At 45.1% G+C, this 15,990-nt stretch overlaps 1 protein-coding gene across 2 annotated transcripts in view; it reads left to right on the plus strand.

Moving 5' to 3' along the window:
- SETD5 (SET domain containing 5) overlaps positions 1-15,990 on the plus strand; it is a 2,687,190-nt gene that overhangs the window by 1,258,038 nt on the left and 1,413,162 nt on the right. The window lies entirely within an intron of this gene.

Genomic DNA, 15,990 nt, shown 5'->3' on the forward strand with positions numbered 1-15,990 from the left:
ATCCTGCAGGCCTTGGGTTTCATGGCATCCTGCATTCTACTAATTCCATATGCCAGACTGCATATGAGGAAACTACAATGGTATCTAAAAAGTGTTTGGACTCAGCACTGCCACAGCCTGGAGACAGTAATTGCACTCATTCCCTGACTGCAACAGGAGTTTCGATGGTGGGCACAAACCTGTCGCCACAACAAGGGTCTGCCATTCAGTCTACCCACAGCAAGACAGGCACTGACAATGGATGCATCAGATTATGCCTGGGGGGCCCATATGGCAGAAAAATGTATTCAGGGCATATGGCCTGCAAATCAGATGCATCTTCACATCGATCAAAAAGAGATGCTAGCTGTTCAAAATGCCCTGACAGCTTTCAAGGACCTGCTTCATCCAGGACAGTTACTGATAGACAGACAGCACTATGGTCATGTGGTACATAAACAAGCAGGGAGGTACACGTTCCTACCCCTCTGCAGACAAGCAATGACCTTATAGGACACAGCATTGGCTTTTCAAGTTCACCTGCAAGCACAATTCCTGCCAGGAAAAACAAATACTCTGGCAGACTAAGCAGAAACTTCATGGATCCCCACGAATGGAAACTGGGTCCACAAGTCTTTAGCATGTTAATAAGGAAATGCGGATGCCCAGACTTAGATCTATTTGCCTCCCCTCACAACTGCCAATTGCAGAGATTTTGCACAAGGATTTATCACAAGCAAGCATGGAAAGTGGACGCCCTATCCTTCAGCTGGAAAAAATCTAACAGTATATGCCTTTCCTCCACTGCCTCTCCTTCCCCGGGTACTCCTAAAGGTCAGACAAGAGAAGCCAGAAATTATACTGATGCCACCAGACTGGCCACACCAGAACTGGTACCCAATCCTAAAGAGCTTGTCTCAAGGTCCAGCATGGATATTGCCTCAAACTTCTCATTCGCTGACCCAACAAAACAATCAGATCATGCACAGCCAACTCAGGACCTTAAATCTGGCAGCATGGCGGATAATGTAGCCATTCAGAACACTCCTCTTTCAAAAGCTGTTTTGGATGTTATCTTGAAGGCCAGGAGGCCCAGTACCAGAAAATCTTATGCAGAGAAATGGAAGAGATTCTGTGCTTGGAACCAGGAACAAGGCATTAACACGTGTGTACCAAATATCCCTCAGATTTTACAATACCTAACTGAGATGCTGAACAAAGGCCTTTCTTTCTCATCAAGTTAAGATTCATGCCTCTGCCATTTCAGCCCATTACAATGCGGAACCACCTATCTTTTCTCATCTTTTAATAAGGCAGATGTCCTTCAAGGATGCATCTGCAGTCATCACATATGGGTTGTCCTGCCTCAGGCAGCCCTTCGGTCAGCCGTATTCCAAAGTCTGGGTCCGGCGTCGGCTGATGTCGCCCTTTCCCTGACGTCAGAGCACCTGGGGTATAAAAGCGTCAGCCGACGCCATCTTCCTCAGTCTTTCTTGCCGCATGGTGCCCGAAGCAGAAGCAGTTCGCAAGTGCCGGTTGGCCAGCTCCTGTAATTCAGCTACTGAAGACTTCAAAAGCTAAGTACCCCGTTGGGGACTCTTTCTTGCCTCAGCCGATGTCAGATAAAGTTAATTGCTTAACTTGTGGGAAACAAATACCTCATAAGGATTTCCACTCTTTCTGCCTCCCCTGCCTAGGCCCAGACCACAACATCTCGGCCTGTTCAGCCTGTGCTTCCTTCAACCGACGCACTCTTAGACGTCGGGCGGAGTTTGCAGAGGAATTTTTTGGGGCTAGTTTTTCGTACAATATGCCGTCGGAGACTCCGACTTCACCTTTAACAAAGAAACGGAAGGACAAGGACCGACACACGCGGGCCACGGTTTCGGCTGAAACCACGGCCAGGCCTACCGCGAGTGTCTCTGCTGAAACAGAGTCCTTGGTACTTCTGACCCCCGAAACCGCTCAACCGACAACCTCGGCCCCGGAGGCCCCTGCTGATTCGGTTATTGAATTTTTTTCTGAAACTGGTGTCTTGGAAACTTCCGACACCATTCCTCTAGACAAAACTACACCAGCACGTGGTGCAGCCAGGCCTCCTGCATCCATGTCCATAAAGGCTTTCACCAGGGCTAAAGCTGCTAAACACACAAAAGCTATGCCTCCCAGGGTTATTCCTCAGGGACCCACTACAAGTTCACAGATTCTTACTTTAGCAGAGGACCTTATTTCCTTAATTAGGGGCCCTCAACCCCATCTGGACAGGGGCTCTCAACCTCCTCTAGACAAAAGGCCCAGGGTTGAGCCCTCTGATCCCCACTCCTCAGAGGAGGCATCTGATGGCTCTGCTCTCTCGGACTACCAGGAGGAGGTTTTTTTGGCCTACGAGGATCCTGATGCAGAGGAATCTATCCCCTCGGCCTCCCCTCCTGAAGAACTGTCCTTCGGGGAGACCCTTCACACTATGAGAGAGCATTTCAAATGGCAGGGCCAGGAATTCTGATTCCAGGAAAAGATTAGGAACTTTTCTGCATTTACCTCAGCATAGACCTTTGGCTATTCCTCCTGTTTTGAATGTCATTGATGATGTGTACTCTGAGTCTAGCATAACCCCTGACACTCTTCCTCCGGCTCCTGTCAAACCCGATAGGTACTACAGGGTCCCGGACTCGCATCATTTTCTTTACAAGGCCCACTCTGCTGATCCAGAAACTATTTCCCAGGGCCCTAAAGGGGTTGCAGCTGCCACTACAAAAAATCCACTCCCCTCTGAAAGGGAGTCCAGGGCTTTAGAGATGGGGTAAAAAAGTGTATACTTCTGCTACTCTTTCTATGAGGGCATTAAATTGTCAATTTCATATGATACAGTACTAAGAGTATTTGTTAGATGAATTGCATAAGAAACTGTCTTCACCTGAACCCCTAGATCGCAAATCACTTCAGGATCTGGTACATAACTCCCAGCAGGTTAGCAACCATTTTTTGCAGTGTGGTTATGATGCATTGGAAGCTTCATGTAGGTCAGCTATGACAGGTGCAGTCATACGTAGGCATGCTTGGCTGAAGGAACAATCTCTGCCAGACCATGTTAAAGCTAAGCTTCTGGATGTTCCACTGGAGAAGCAAAAGTTATTTGGCTCCACTTCTCAGGAGGTCTTAAAGAAATTTGAGGAAAAGGCAAAATCTGTACAAACAGTTAAAGATTTTCTACAAGTTCAACCACCAAGATTCAGCAGAAATTGGCCTACTAAGAATTGGTCCTTTCCGGACACAGAAAGATTTCAGAGGCGCAAGAACAGGCGTGCCAGAGGTAGAGGGCAAGCTAGAGGCTCCTACAGAGGACGTCAATGGCAGCCTCCCAACCAGAGAGGTAGTGCAGGACCTACAACTACTGCACAAGGATAGACTCAATGACTTTGCTTTGACTCCGCCAACCAGGGCTCAATTAGAAGCACCTTTGGGTGGAAAGCTTTCTTTATTCTCAGAAAATTGGCACAGTATTACAAGAGAGAAATGGACACTGCAAATAATAGACAAAGGATACAGGTTCCATTTTCACACATTGCCAAAAAGAAAAGGCATGCCAGACCTGCCACCAAATCAAAGGGCAGAGGCTTTGAAACAAATCTTCAACTTAATGCAAATGAAAGCTATAGAAAAGGTTCCTCTTTCAGAACAAGGCCAAGGATTTTATTCCAGACTATTCCTTGTTCCAAGAAAAAAAAATCAATGGAGGCCTATTCTCGACTTGTCCGCACTGAATACTTATCTCATTGTGCCAAAATTCAAAATGCTGACTTTACAGCAACTCCTTCCCATGCTGGGCAAGGGGTCTTGGCTGGTGACTCTAGACCTCAAGGAGGCATACCTGCATGTCCCTATCAGACAAAGTTGCAGAAGACATCTCAGATTTCTTGCAGGTTCAGAGCATTATCGATTCTCAGCATTGCCCTTTGGCTTATCTACTGCGCCCAGAGTATTCACGAAATGCCTGGCATCAGTAATTGCACACTGCAAACTTCAGGGGATTCAAATATACCCATATCTGGACGACTGCCTTATAAAAGTGGACAGCCAGCAAACTTTGGTAAAGGACTTGAGTTATGCCATCCGCCTACTGCAGGCCTTGAGATATACAGTCAACATTCACAAATCAAGACTTGTTCCATCCCAAAGAATAACTTTTCTGGGTGCAGATCTAGACGCAACCACCCAAATGGCTTTTCTCACAGAAGAAAAACAAAGACAACTACCGGATTACTTCAAGAATCTGACAAGACAAACTCAGCTGACTGCAAGGAAAATTCTGCAGGCCCTGGGTTACATGGCATCTTGCATTCTTCTGATTCCACAAGCAAGGCTGCATATGAGGAAACTACAATGGTACCTAAGGAGTTTATGGACTCAGCACAGTCGCAGCTTAGAAACTTTGATCCCACTCATTCCATGCCTCCTAAAGGAATTTCTGTGGTGGGCTCAAGCAAGCCAGTCAAACACGGGTCTGCCCTTCAGCAAACCAATAGCCAGCCAAACCATTACAACGGACGCTTCAGACCACGGTTGGGGAGCACACATGGAGGGCAGATGTATTCAAGGACTATGGTCACAAAGGGAGCTACGCATGCACATAAACCAAAAGGAAATGCTGGCAGTGATACATGCAATTGAGGCCTTCAAACTCTTTCTGCATCAAGACCACCTGCTAATACGGACAACACCACAGTCATGTGGTACATAAGCAAGGAGGCACCCATTCCTACGCTCTTTGCAGACTGGCAATGACTCTATGGGAACTTTCCTTGAAACTCAATATAGAGCTGCAATCCCAGTTTGTGCCAGGAAAAGACAATATACTGGCGGACAGTTTAAGCAGAAATATCATGGATGCACACGAATGGATGCTGCACCCAGACATCTTCCTACAGATAACACTATCATGGGGAAGTCCGGACATAGATCTTTTTACCTCCCCCCACAATCATCAGCTGAAGAAATTCTGCTCAAGGACATACCACCCACAAGCATGGAAAGTGAACGCCCTCTCTTTCAGCTGGAGAACTCTAACAGTGTATGCATTTCCACCTCTTCCATTATTGACCAAGGTCTTACTGAAGATCAGGACAGAGCAGCCAAAAGTGATCCTGATAGCTCCGGACTGGCCAAGACAGCACTGGTACCCACTGTTAAAGAGCATGTCACGCACAAAACCATGGCCTCTTCCTCAATGGCCACTTCTCCTGACACAGCACAATTACAAAACTCTGCATTCCAACCTGAAAACCTTGCAACTAACAGCCTGGAAAATACCTTGACTCCTCCTCAGGATAAGCTATCCAAGAGAGTGAAGGATATCATCATGGAAGCTCGCCGACCTTCCACAAGAAAGGCATATTCAGCAAAATGGAAAAGATTTCACACTTTGAGTACCACAAAGGGCCTAGATGCGACAGTGATGAACATGGCACATATCCTGGAATACTTTGCGGAAATTCTCCACAATGGCCTGTCTTACTCTTCCATTAAAATTCATGCTTCAGCAATTTCAGCAGAGTACAATACTGACCCACCTGTCTTTTCTCATCCTCTTCTAAGACAGTTTCTAAGAGGAATTAAAAACATCAGTCCTCCAAGGAAACCTCCAGTGCCTACTTGGGACCTTAACTTCGTGTTGGAAAAACTAACTCTGCCTCCCTTTGAACCAGCAGCATCTGCGGAACTACAGTTCCTGTCTTGGAAGACTGCCTTCCTTCTGGCCATAACCTCAGCAAGAAGAGTATCTGAGTTACAGGCCCTCATGGCAGTACAGCCATTTCTTATTTTTCATCAGGACAGAGTCTCATTGAGAACCAATCCTTCATTTATGCCAAAGGTGGTATCCAGGGTCTCATTAAACCAAGCTATTCACCTGCCTACTTTCTTTCCAAATCCACAAAACAAGGGAGAAACTTCTGCACACCCTGGACATACACAGACAGTTGTGCTACTACTTGGACAGAACTAAAAGCTACAGAAAAACTGACCAGCTGTTGGTAGCATATGCTGCTGGTGCACATGGAAAAGCAATTTCCAAACAGACAATTTCAAAATGGATAGGGAATTGCATTAGTTTTTGTTATTCCTTTCATGGAAAAACTGTGCAAGCTAACATTAGACCTCATTCCACCAGAGCCACAGCCACCTCCACAGCCTTCTTAAGAGGGGTGGCTACCAAGGACATTCTAGAAGCTGCTACATGGAGCTCCGTGCATACATTTTCCAAGCATTACAATTTACCTTTATATTCCAGATCCAGAGCAGGCTTTGCTACGGCAGTCCTGCAGGGCATTTTAGCTACACCATCCTTTACATAGATCATCCACCCCCAGATTGGCTATGGTATTCTACCCATATGTGATGACTGCAGATGCATCCTTGAAGGACATAGTACAGTTTTGTACCTACCATAAATGTAGATGTCCGATAGGTATGCATCTGCAGTCAGGTTTACCCTCCCTCCTTCCCCTCTGTGGTATTTCTTGGGTACTTATCCCTCTTATAGCTAGTTGGGGTTATCTATTATGGTGTATTTGTTTTATATTACTGTGCATGTTTGGAATTTTTTGCATTTCTCCAAAATTAGCCTTCCTTAGAGGGCACCTGGCATCTGGGGCAAGAAAAACTGAGGAAGATGGCGTCGGCTGACGCTTTTATACCCCAGGCACTCTGACGTCGGGGAAAGGGCGACATCAGCCGACGCCGGACCCAGACTTTGGAATCCGGCCGACCGAAGGGCTGCCTGAGGCAGGACAAACCCATATGTTATGACTGCAGATGCATACCTATCGGACATCTACATTTATGGTAGGTACAAAACTGTACTTTCCTCAGATGGGCCAAAAACATTAGGCCTCCAAGGAGAGCACCAATTCCAGCCTGGGACCTCAATTATGTTTTGGAAAACTCACACTGCCTCCTTTCGAGCCAGCATCAACAACAGATATAAAATTCTTATCCTGGAAAACAGCTCTGCTCCTAGCTATAACCTCTGCAAGGCGAGTCTCTGAGTTACAAGCACTCATGGCTGTGGAACCTTTCATCATTTTTCATCTAGGCAGGGTTTCTCTGAGGACAAACACTACATTTATGCCTAAGGTAGTGTCCAGTGTGGTCCTCAACCAAACCATTCACTTGCCTACCTTTTATCCAAATCCACAGAACAAGGGTGAGAAAATTCTACATTCTTTGGACATACGCAGGCAGCTACGCTTCTACTTGGACAGAACTAAAGCTTTCAGAAAGACTAAGCAACTTCTAGTGTCTTATGCTGCGGGATCACAAGGAAAGGCCATCTCAAAACAGGCTATTTCTAAATGGATAGGCCATTGCATCCTTTTCTGTTGTTCTCAACATGGCAAATCAGTTCCTAAGGGCATTAGGCCTCATTCCACCAGAACAGCAGCCACTTTCAGCAGCTTTCCTCAGAGGAGTACCAACCAAAGATATCTTAGAGGCTGCAACCTGGAGTTCAGTGCACACCTTCACAAAGCACTACCACTTACCTCTTTACTCTAAGTCCAGAGCAGGCTTTGCCACTGCAGTCCTGCAGGGCCTCATAGCCTCTTCTAATCCTATTTAGCCCAGCCACCCATCCTCAGCTTTGGGATTCAACCCAAGAGTAAATGACTGCAGCAGTGAAACACGAACATAGTACAGTTGTGTACGTACCATAAATGTAGATGTTTGAGTGTATTCACTGTTGCAGTCCAGGATATCCGCCCACCATCCCCCTTTTCTTTGCTGGGTCTATCTGCACTTCTCTATCCTATACAACCTATTTGGTGTATTTGCTTGTAGATGAAGGAAATGTTATTTTTGTGCATACATTTTTCTTGGCATATTTTTCAGCCTACCAATTTGGGGGCACCTGACATCTGGGGCAAGAAAAACTGAAGAAAATGGCGTCGGCTGCATCTTTTATACCTGTGGCGCACTGACGGCAGGGAAGAGGCGACAGCAAATGACGCCGGACCTAGACTTTGGAATTCTAGCCGACTGAGGGTAGCCTGCCAGCAGGATAACCCAGGAGTAATGACTGCAACAGTGAATACACTCGAACATCTACATTTATGGTAGGTACACAACTGTACTTTCTTCAGAGGGGTCAAAAGATTTAAGACCACCCAGGAGAGCTCCAATTCCAGCCTGGGACCTTAACCTTGTATTGGAGAAACTCACCCTTCCTCCTTTAGAGCCAGCTGCTACTGCAGATTTGAAATTCCTTTCTTAGAAAACAGCTTTCCTTTTAGCCATCACTTCAACAAGAAGGGTATCTGAATTGCAGGCCCTTATGGCAGTGGAGCCTTTCATCATCTTTCATGCGGACAGGGTGTCCCTCGGGACCAGTCCCTCTTTCATGCCAAAGGTGGTATCCAGTGTGGCCTTTAATCAGTCCATTCTTTTGCCAACGTTCTTTCCTAATCCACAGAACAAAGGGGAACGGATACTGCACTCCTTAGATGTGCACAGACAACCTAGATTCTACTTGGACAGGACTAAACCTCAAAGGAAATCTGAACTGCTGGTGGCATTTGCTGTAGGGACAGAGGGGAAGGCTATTTCAAAGCAAACCATCTCCAAATGAATAGGCCATTGCATTCATTTCTGCTATAAGCACAATAGAAAACCTATCTCACAGGGAATCAGACCCCAGTTCACCAGGGCTGCATCTCTCTCTACAGCCTTTTTTAGAGGTGTACCTACCAGGGACATCTTACAAGCTGCTACCTGAAGTTCTGTACATACTTTCACCAAGCATTACCATTTGCCAATTTTCTCCAAGTCCAGAGCTGGCTTTGCCACTGTAATTTTGCAGGGCCTTATAGCTGGTCCTAATGCTGTCTAAATTCCTCCTCCCATCCTTAGCTTTGGGAATCTACCTAAATGTAATGACTGCAACAGTGAAACACGAAGAACATAGTACAGTTGTGTACACTTACCATAAATGTAGTTAGTGTATTCACTGTTGCAGTCCTGGTTTCCCACCCTCCATCCCTCTTGTCTCTCTGTCTCTTCCTCACTCCTTACAGGGAATTTTTGGTATTTACTTTATACTGGTGGTGTACTTCCACCATAACCTAGCTCCCTATTTGGGGTCTCCTGACAGTTGGGGCAAGAAAAACTGATGTAATGGCGTCAGTTGCCTGATTTTATACCACTGATGATCAGACGTCAGTCCTGGAGCGACAGCAACCAATGCAGAAATACTATGCCTCCGGTATTCAGGCCGACTGAGGGGCTACCACTGGCAGGATAACCCAAGTGTAATGACTGCAACAGTGAATACACTCAAACATCTGCATTTGTGGTAAGTGTAAGAAACTGTACTTTTTCTGCTGCCCTTTTAGATACCATTTCTCTAGCCACTGACTGTCTGCCTACTACCTGAAAATGCTGGGTAGGTTCTACAAGTTGCCTGTGGAGTGCAAATATGTTTATAAATTCCCTTCTCCTGATCCTTCTGTATTGTCAGTCTCTTCTGTCAAGCCATCCAAGTTGTTCACCTCCACCAAGCTGCTGTCTTCTGATAAGGATAGTAGGGCCATGGAGTGGTTGGGCAAGAAAATTTGCACTGCTTTTACCTTGTCCTTTAGGGCCATTAACTACCAGAGTCATATGACCAGGTATGTTTTGTCGTCTTTCTCACGTTTCTAAGGTGGATATTAACTTTCCTGAATTTGAGAGAAAGACTTTGGCCCTTTTCCTGCTGAGTTTCACTTAGCAAGGTGTTCACCATTCAGTCAAATGCAGTTGATGCCTTTGGTTCAGTCATGAGGTGTTGCGGTTTGCTCAGTCTTCAGGGTTTGCCTGTTGACATCAAGGCTGTACTTTCTAATGCACCTTTGGATAACGAGAGTCTTTTTAGTTCTGCTGCTTTTGATCTTTTTAAGTCCTCCCAGGACAAGGGCAAAGCTTTACTGGTTTTACATGTTTTTCTCCTATTGCTAGTTTTATAAAAGGAACTATCCTTCCCTATCAGCCTTTGTAGGCAATCTTTCCCTCCTCCAAAAGGCAAGAAGGGTAATAGGCATGATGTCCTATTCCAGTATTGCAGTGTTCTATATGTAGGTTTACCCTTCATCCTTTTCCGTACGTCCGGCCAGTATTCCGAAGTTTTTCCGTCCTTCAGAGTGCGTCTGCCATCTCTCATGACAGCAGGAATGTGGGTTATAAAAGGGACGCCCATACGCACCTGCCCTCAGAACTTTTCAGCCGCCAGTTGTACTTTAGGTGATGTTCTTCGTGTTTCACTGTTGCAGTCATTACATTTGGGTAATCTGCTGGCAGGTTGCCCTCAGTCAGCCTGAATATCAAAGTCTTGGGTCTTGCGTCACTTGCTGTCTCCTCTTCCATGATGTCAGGTCATCAGGGGTATAAAACATGCAGCCAACGCCATTTTATTCAGTCTTTCTTACCATGCGGTGCCCGAAGCAGAAGCAGTTTGCAAGGGCCGGTCAGCCAACTCCTGAAATTTTTGCATTTGAGTTTCAGAATCGAAGTTTTCAATTAAAGCTAAGTACCCCGTTGGGGAAACTTTTTCTTGCTCCTTACCGATGTCAGTAAAAGTTAATAATTGCATTACTTGTGGGAAGCAAATACCTCATAAGGATTTTATTTGTACTGTATTACTTGCCTAGGCCCAGATCATAACGTGCCTTGCTGTCGATTTTGTGCTAGATTTAACCAACTCACTGTTAAGCGTCGGTATATCTTTGCTTCAGAATATTTTGAATCCAGATTTAATTACCCTGAAATGTCATCTGATAGCAATCTGACTACCGGAGTTCACAAAAAATGCAAAGAAAAGGACAGAGACAGACCGTCTTGGTCCAAAACCGACAACGAAGCTTCTCCTAAGCCAGTTGCCGGTTCGCCAGTACTCTGAGGTGCTTTCGCAGTCCCTGATACCTGCTACTTTTGAGTTGCAAGCCTCTACCTAGACCCATGCAGAGTCCGGTATGCCACGAGATTCTCAGAGTATTGTACCCGCGGATCTCTCCCTCTGATGTGTCCAGAGCCGCTGAGCAGGCCTCAACATTTCTATATAAAACCGACGCCAGCTTCAAAAACAAAAACAACTTCTAAGTCTAAAAAAATGACGCATGAGCCACGTGCTCAGGCCCCTATGCTTAAAAAACAAATTATCAAAATGGCTGAGGACTTAATTAGCTTGATCAGGGGTTCCTAAGCCCCCCCGATAAGAGGCCTAGGCAAGACGCTGATTATGAACCTTCAGATCAGGTTTCTATTTCTTCTGATTCCTCTTCTGATCAGGAATTTTCTATACCACCCTATGAGGATTCAGATGCAGAAGAATCCATCCCATCTGCATCTCCTCCTGAGGTTTATTCTTTTGGAGAAACCTTGCATACTTTAAGGGAATATTTTCATTAGGAGAGTCAGGATTTCTCGGAATCAAAAAAGAGGCTTAGGGATTTCCTTCTTCCTCAGCATAGGCCTTTGGCTATACCTCCTGTATTAGACATTGTTGATGTGTTTTCGGACTCCAGCATGGCTCCTGATTCCCTACCTCCGGCTTCTAGTAAGCCAGACAGATAATACAGGGTTTCTCACTCCAAGTTTTTATTCAAACATCCTGCTGCTGATCCTGAAACTATCTCACAGGGTCCCAAAGGTGTAAAGGCCTCTACAGCCAAGAATCCTACCCCCTCTGATAGAGATTCCAGGGAGCTGGATAGATGGGGAAAGAAGGTTTATACATCTGCAACCTTGACAATTAGGGCCTTAAGCTGCCAGTTTCATATGCTTAAATATTAACAGCATGATTATTGAAACAGAAAATGATGATTTCTGAATCTGTAGAAAATAAAGAATTACAGGAATTATTGCATGCAGCAGAACAGGTTGGAAAGCATACTTTGCAATGTGGTTTTCGTTATTTGGAGGCCTCTTGCAGGGCCGCAGTTACTGGATCTGTGATTAGAAGGTATGCCTGGCTCCAGGAGCAAAATTTGCGTGATCATGTTAAAGCTAAATTGTTGGATGCACCTTTACAGCATGATACTCTGGTAATAAGGCAGAAGAGGTTTTAAAGAAAATGGAAGACAAAGCTTAAATCTATGCAAACTGTAAAAGATTTCTTAAAAGTGCAGCCACCCAGATTCAGTAGGCACTGGCCTACTAAAAACTGGTCCTTTCCTGTGTCCAACAGAGCCTCACAAGGCAAATCCAGGCGCTCAAAAGGCTCAGTATACCAATCACAGGGTTCTTACAGGTCAAAGCAATGGGGTGCCTCTACCTCCAAATCTGGAGGAAACAAAGCACAACCCTACAGTAAGCAGTCTCAATGACTTCCTTCTACCATCACCAAGCACTTATCTTTTGGCAGCCCCCTTGGGGTGGAGGGGGATTAGCACTTCATGTGCAAAGTTGGCAGTTAATAACCCAGGACAAGTGGGTATTAAACATAGTATCCTAGGAGTACAGATTTAATTTCCATACCTTACCAATTCCAAACGGTTGGCCAGATCTGCCACAAAATCAATGGGCAAAGGCTCAGAAACAAGTTACGTCCCTCATGGATATCGGGGCTATTCAGCCAGTACCAGAACAGGAAAAAGGACAAAGTTTCTATTCAAGACTGATCCTGGTACCCAGAAAAGACAATGCCAGGCGTCCAGTACTGGATTTATCGATTTTGAACACAGTCTTGGACGTCCCAAAACTCAAAATGCTGACTTTACAACAGCTTCTGCCCATGCTGGGCAAGAACGCTTGGTTAGTTCTAGACTTGAGGCATACCTGCATATCCCAATAAGGGAATCGTGCAAAAGATACCTCCGCTTCAAGGCAGGTTTTATGCATTACCAATTCTCTGCACTGCCCTTTGGCTTATCTACTGCGCCCAGGGTCTTTACAAAGTGCCTGGCACCAGTAATTGCATTTTGCAGACAAAGAAGCAAACAAATCTATCCTTACTTGGATGACTGTCTCATTCAAGCAGAAAACAAGGACATTCTTCTTCAACATCTGGCGTTTGTAAAAAGGCTTCTAACATGCATAGGGTACACAATAAATGGAAAAAAATCACAACTGGTACCTTCTCAAAAAATTACATTTCTGGGTGCTTGCTTGAATACAATTGCCCAGATGGCTTACCTTACGCCAGACAAACAAAGGCAACTGACTATATACTTCAGATGGCAACAAAAACCCAGTTATGTGCAAGACAAATTCTGCAGGTTTGGGGTTCATGGCATCCTGCGTTCTGCTAATTCCATATGCAAGACTGCATATGAGGAAACTACAGTAGTATCTAAAAAGATTATGGAGTCAACATTTTCACAGTCTGCAAACAATGCTTCCTCTCATTCCCTCCCTACAAGAGGAGTTTCTTTGGTGGGCAGAGACATGTCACCAAAACAAGGGACGGTCTTTCACTCTACCCCCTGCCACCCAAACCCTAACTACAGATGCCTCAGCCTATGCTTGGGGGCCCACCTGGTGGAGAGATGCATTCAGGGCATATGGAGCCCAAAACAAATGCATCTGCATATCAACCAGAAAGAGATGTTAGCTGTTCAGAATGCCCTGACAGCCTTCAAGGACTTACTTCATCCAGGACAACTACTGATAAAGACGGACAACACCACGGTTTTGTGGTACATAAACAGGGGGTACACTCCTACCCCCCTTTGCAGACTAGCCATGGCATTGTGGGACACAGCCTTTACTTACCAAGTACATCTTCAAGTTCAATTCCTGCCAGGAAAACAAAATACTTTGGCAGACGACCCAAGCAGAAATCTTATGGACCCTCACCAGTGGAAACTGGATCCACAAGTCTTCAGCATAACAGAGAAATGGGGGAGTCCAGACATCTATTTGCCTCTCCCCAAAATTATCAACTTGACAAATTCTGCACAAGGACTTATAACTGACAAGCATGGAAAGTGGATGCCCTATTCTTCAGTTGGAAAAACCTGTCAGTCTACGCCTTTCCTCCTCTGCCTCTTCTCCCCAAGGTCTTACTAAAGGTCAGACAGGAAAAAACAAAAATGATCCTAATTGCCCCAGACTGGCCTCGTCAGCACTGATACCCACTTCTAAGGAATATGTCTGAACTCCCTCCTTAGTACTTGCCTCAAATACTTCATCTACTGTCTCAGCAATCAAATTCTGCACAATCTGCTCCAAAGTTGATCATGTAATTATTAAAACAACACCTCTCAGTAAATCTGTGATGGATGTCATTTTGGAAGCCAGAAGGCCTAGTACTAGAAAATCTTATGCTGATAAATGGAAGAGTTTCTGTGCTTGGAACCAAGCACAAGGAATGGACACAGCAAAGCCAAATATTCCTCAGATTTTACAATACTTGACTGAGATGCTTGACAAGGGCCTATCTTTTTCTTCAGTAAAAATCCATGCCTCTGCCATCTCTGCTCATTACAACACGGAGCCTCCCTTTTTTTTCTCATTCTCTGCTAAAACAGTATCTTAGAGGGGCCAAAAATTTAAGGCCTCCTAGAAGATCACCAACTCCTGCATGGGACCTCAATTTTGTGCTGGAAAAACTCACCCTGCTGCCTTTTGAACCAGCAGCTACTGCGGATATAAAGTTTTTATCTTGGAAAACAGCTTTCCTTTTGGCAATCACTTCAGCAAGAAGGGTTCCAGAACTACAGGTCCTCATGGCTCTGGAGCCTTTTATTACATTTTACCCGGACAGGGTGTCCCACAGGACCAGTCCTTCATTTTTGCCTAAGGTGTGGTATCCAGTGTGGCTCTTAACCAAACTATTTACCTGCCAGCATTTTACCCAAATCTGCAGAACAAGGGGGAGCGGATTCTACATTCATTGGACGTACACAGACAACTAAGATTCTACTTAAACAGGACCAAATCTCTTAGTCTGAGCAACTACTGGTGGCATTTGCTGCAGGATCAGAGGGGAAGGCTATATCAAAGCAGACTATTTCTAAGTGGATAAGCCACTGCATTCGTTTCTGCTACTTGCATCATGGTAAACCAGTGCCCAAGGGACTCGTGTCACATTCCACCAGGGCTGCCTCTACCTCAGCAGCCTTTCTCAGAGGAGTTCCAACCAAAGACATTCTAGGAGCTGCTACTTGGAGCTCTGTTCACACTTTTACAATGCATTATCATTTGCCTCAGTTCTCTAAGTCTAGGGCAGGCTTTGCCACTGCAGTTCTGCAGGGCCTTATAGCCGGTCCTAATGCTATTTAGTTCCATCTTACCATCCATAGCTTTGGGATTCTACCCAAATGTAATGACTGCAACAGTGAAACATGAAGAACATGGTACAGTTGTGTACACTTACCATAAATGTAGATGTTCGATTGTATTCACTGTTGCAGTCTGGGTTACCCACCCGCCATCCCCCTTCTTTCTAGAACTTCTCTTTCCTTCACTATATTCTAAAGCCTTTGTGGTGTATTTGCTTTTAGATGAAGGTAAAGTTTATGTTGCTAAAAGTGCATTTACATTTATATTGCTGTTTATATATATATATATTTTTTTGCTTCGTATTTGGGGGGTACCTGACATCTGGGGCAAGAAAAACTGAATAAAATGGCGTCGGCTGCATGTTTCTATACCCCTAACGACCTGACATCATGGAAGAGGGAGACAGCAACTGACGCAGGACCCAAGATGTTGATTTTCAGGCCGACTGAGGGCAGCCAACCAGCAGATTACCCAAATGTAATGACTGCAACAGTGAATACACTGGAACATCTACATTTATGGTAAGTGTACACAACTGTACTTTCTCTGCACTGCCCTTTGGCTTATCTACTGCGCCCAGGGTCTTCACAAAGTGTCTGGCACCAGTAATTGCATTTTTGCAGACAAAGAAACATTCAAATGTATCCTTATCTGGACGATTGTTTAATTCAGGCAGATACAAGGACACTCTTCTACAACATCTGGCATTTGAAAGCTTCAAACTTGCCTAGGGTACACCATAAACGAAAATAAATCACAACTGGT

This window comes from Protopterus annectens, chromosome 7.part0, assembly GCF_019279795.1.
Source record: "Protopterus annectens isolate FY-2018-M chromosome 7.part0, PAN1.0, whole genome shotgun sequence".
Taxonomy (NCBI): Eukaryota; Metazoa; Chordata; order Ceratodontiformes; family Protopteridae; genus Protopterus; species Protopterus annectens.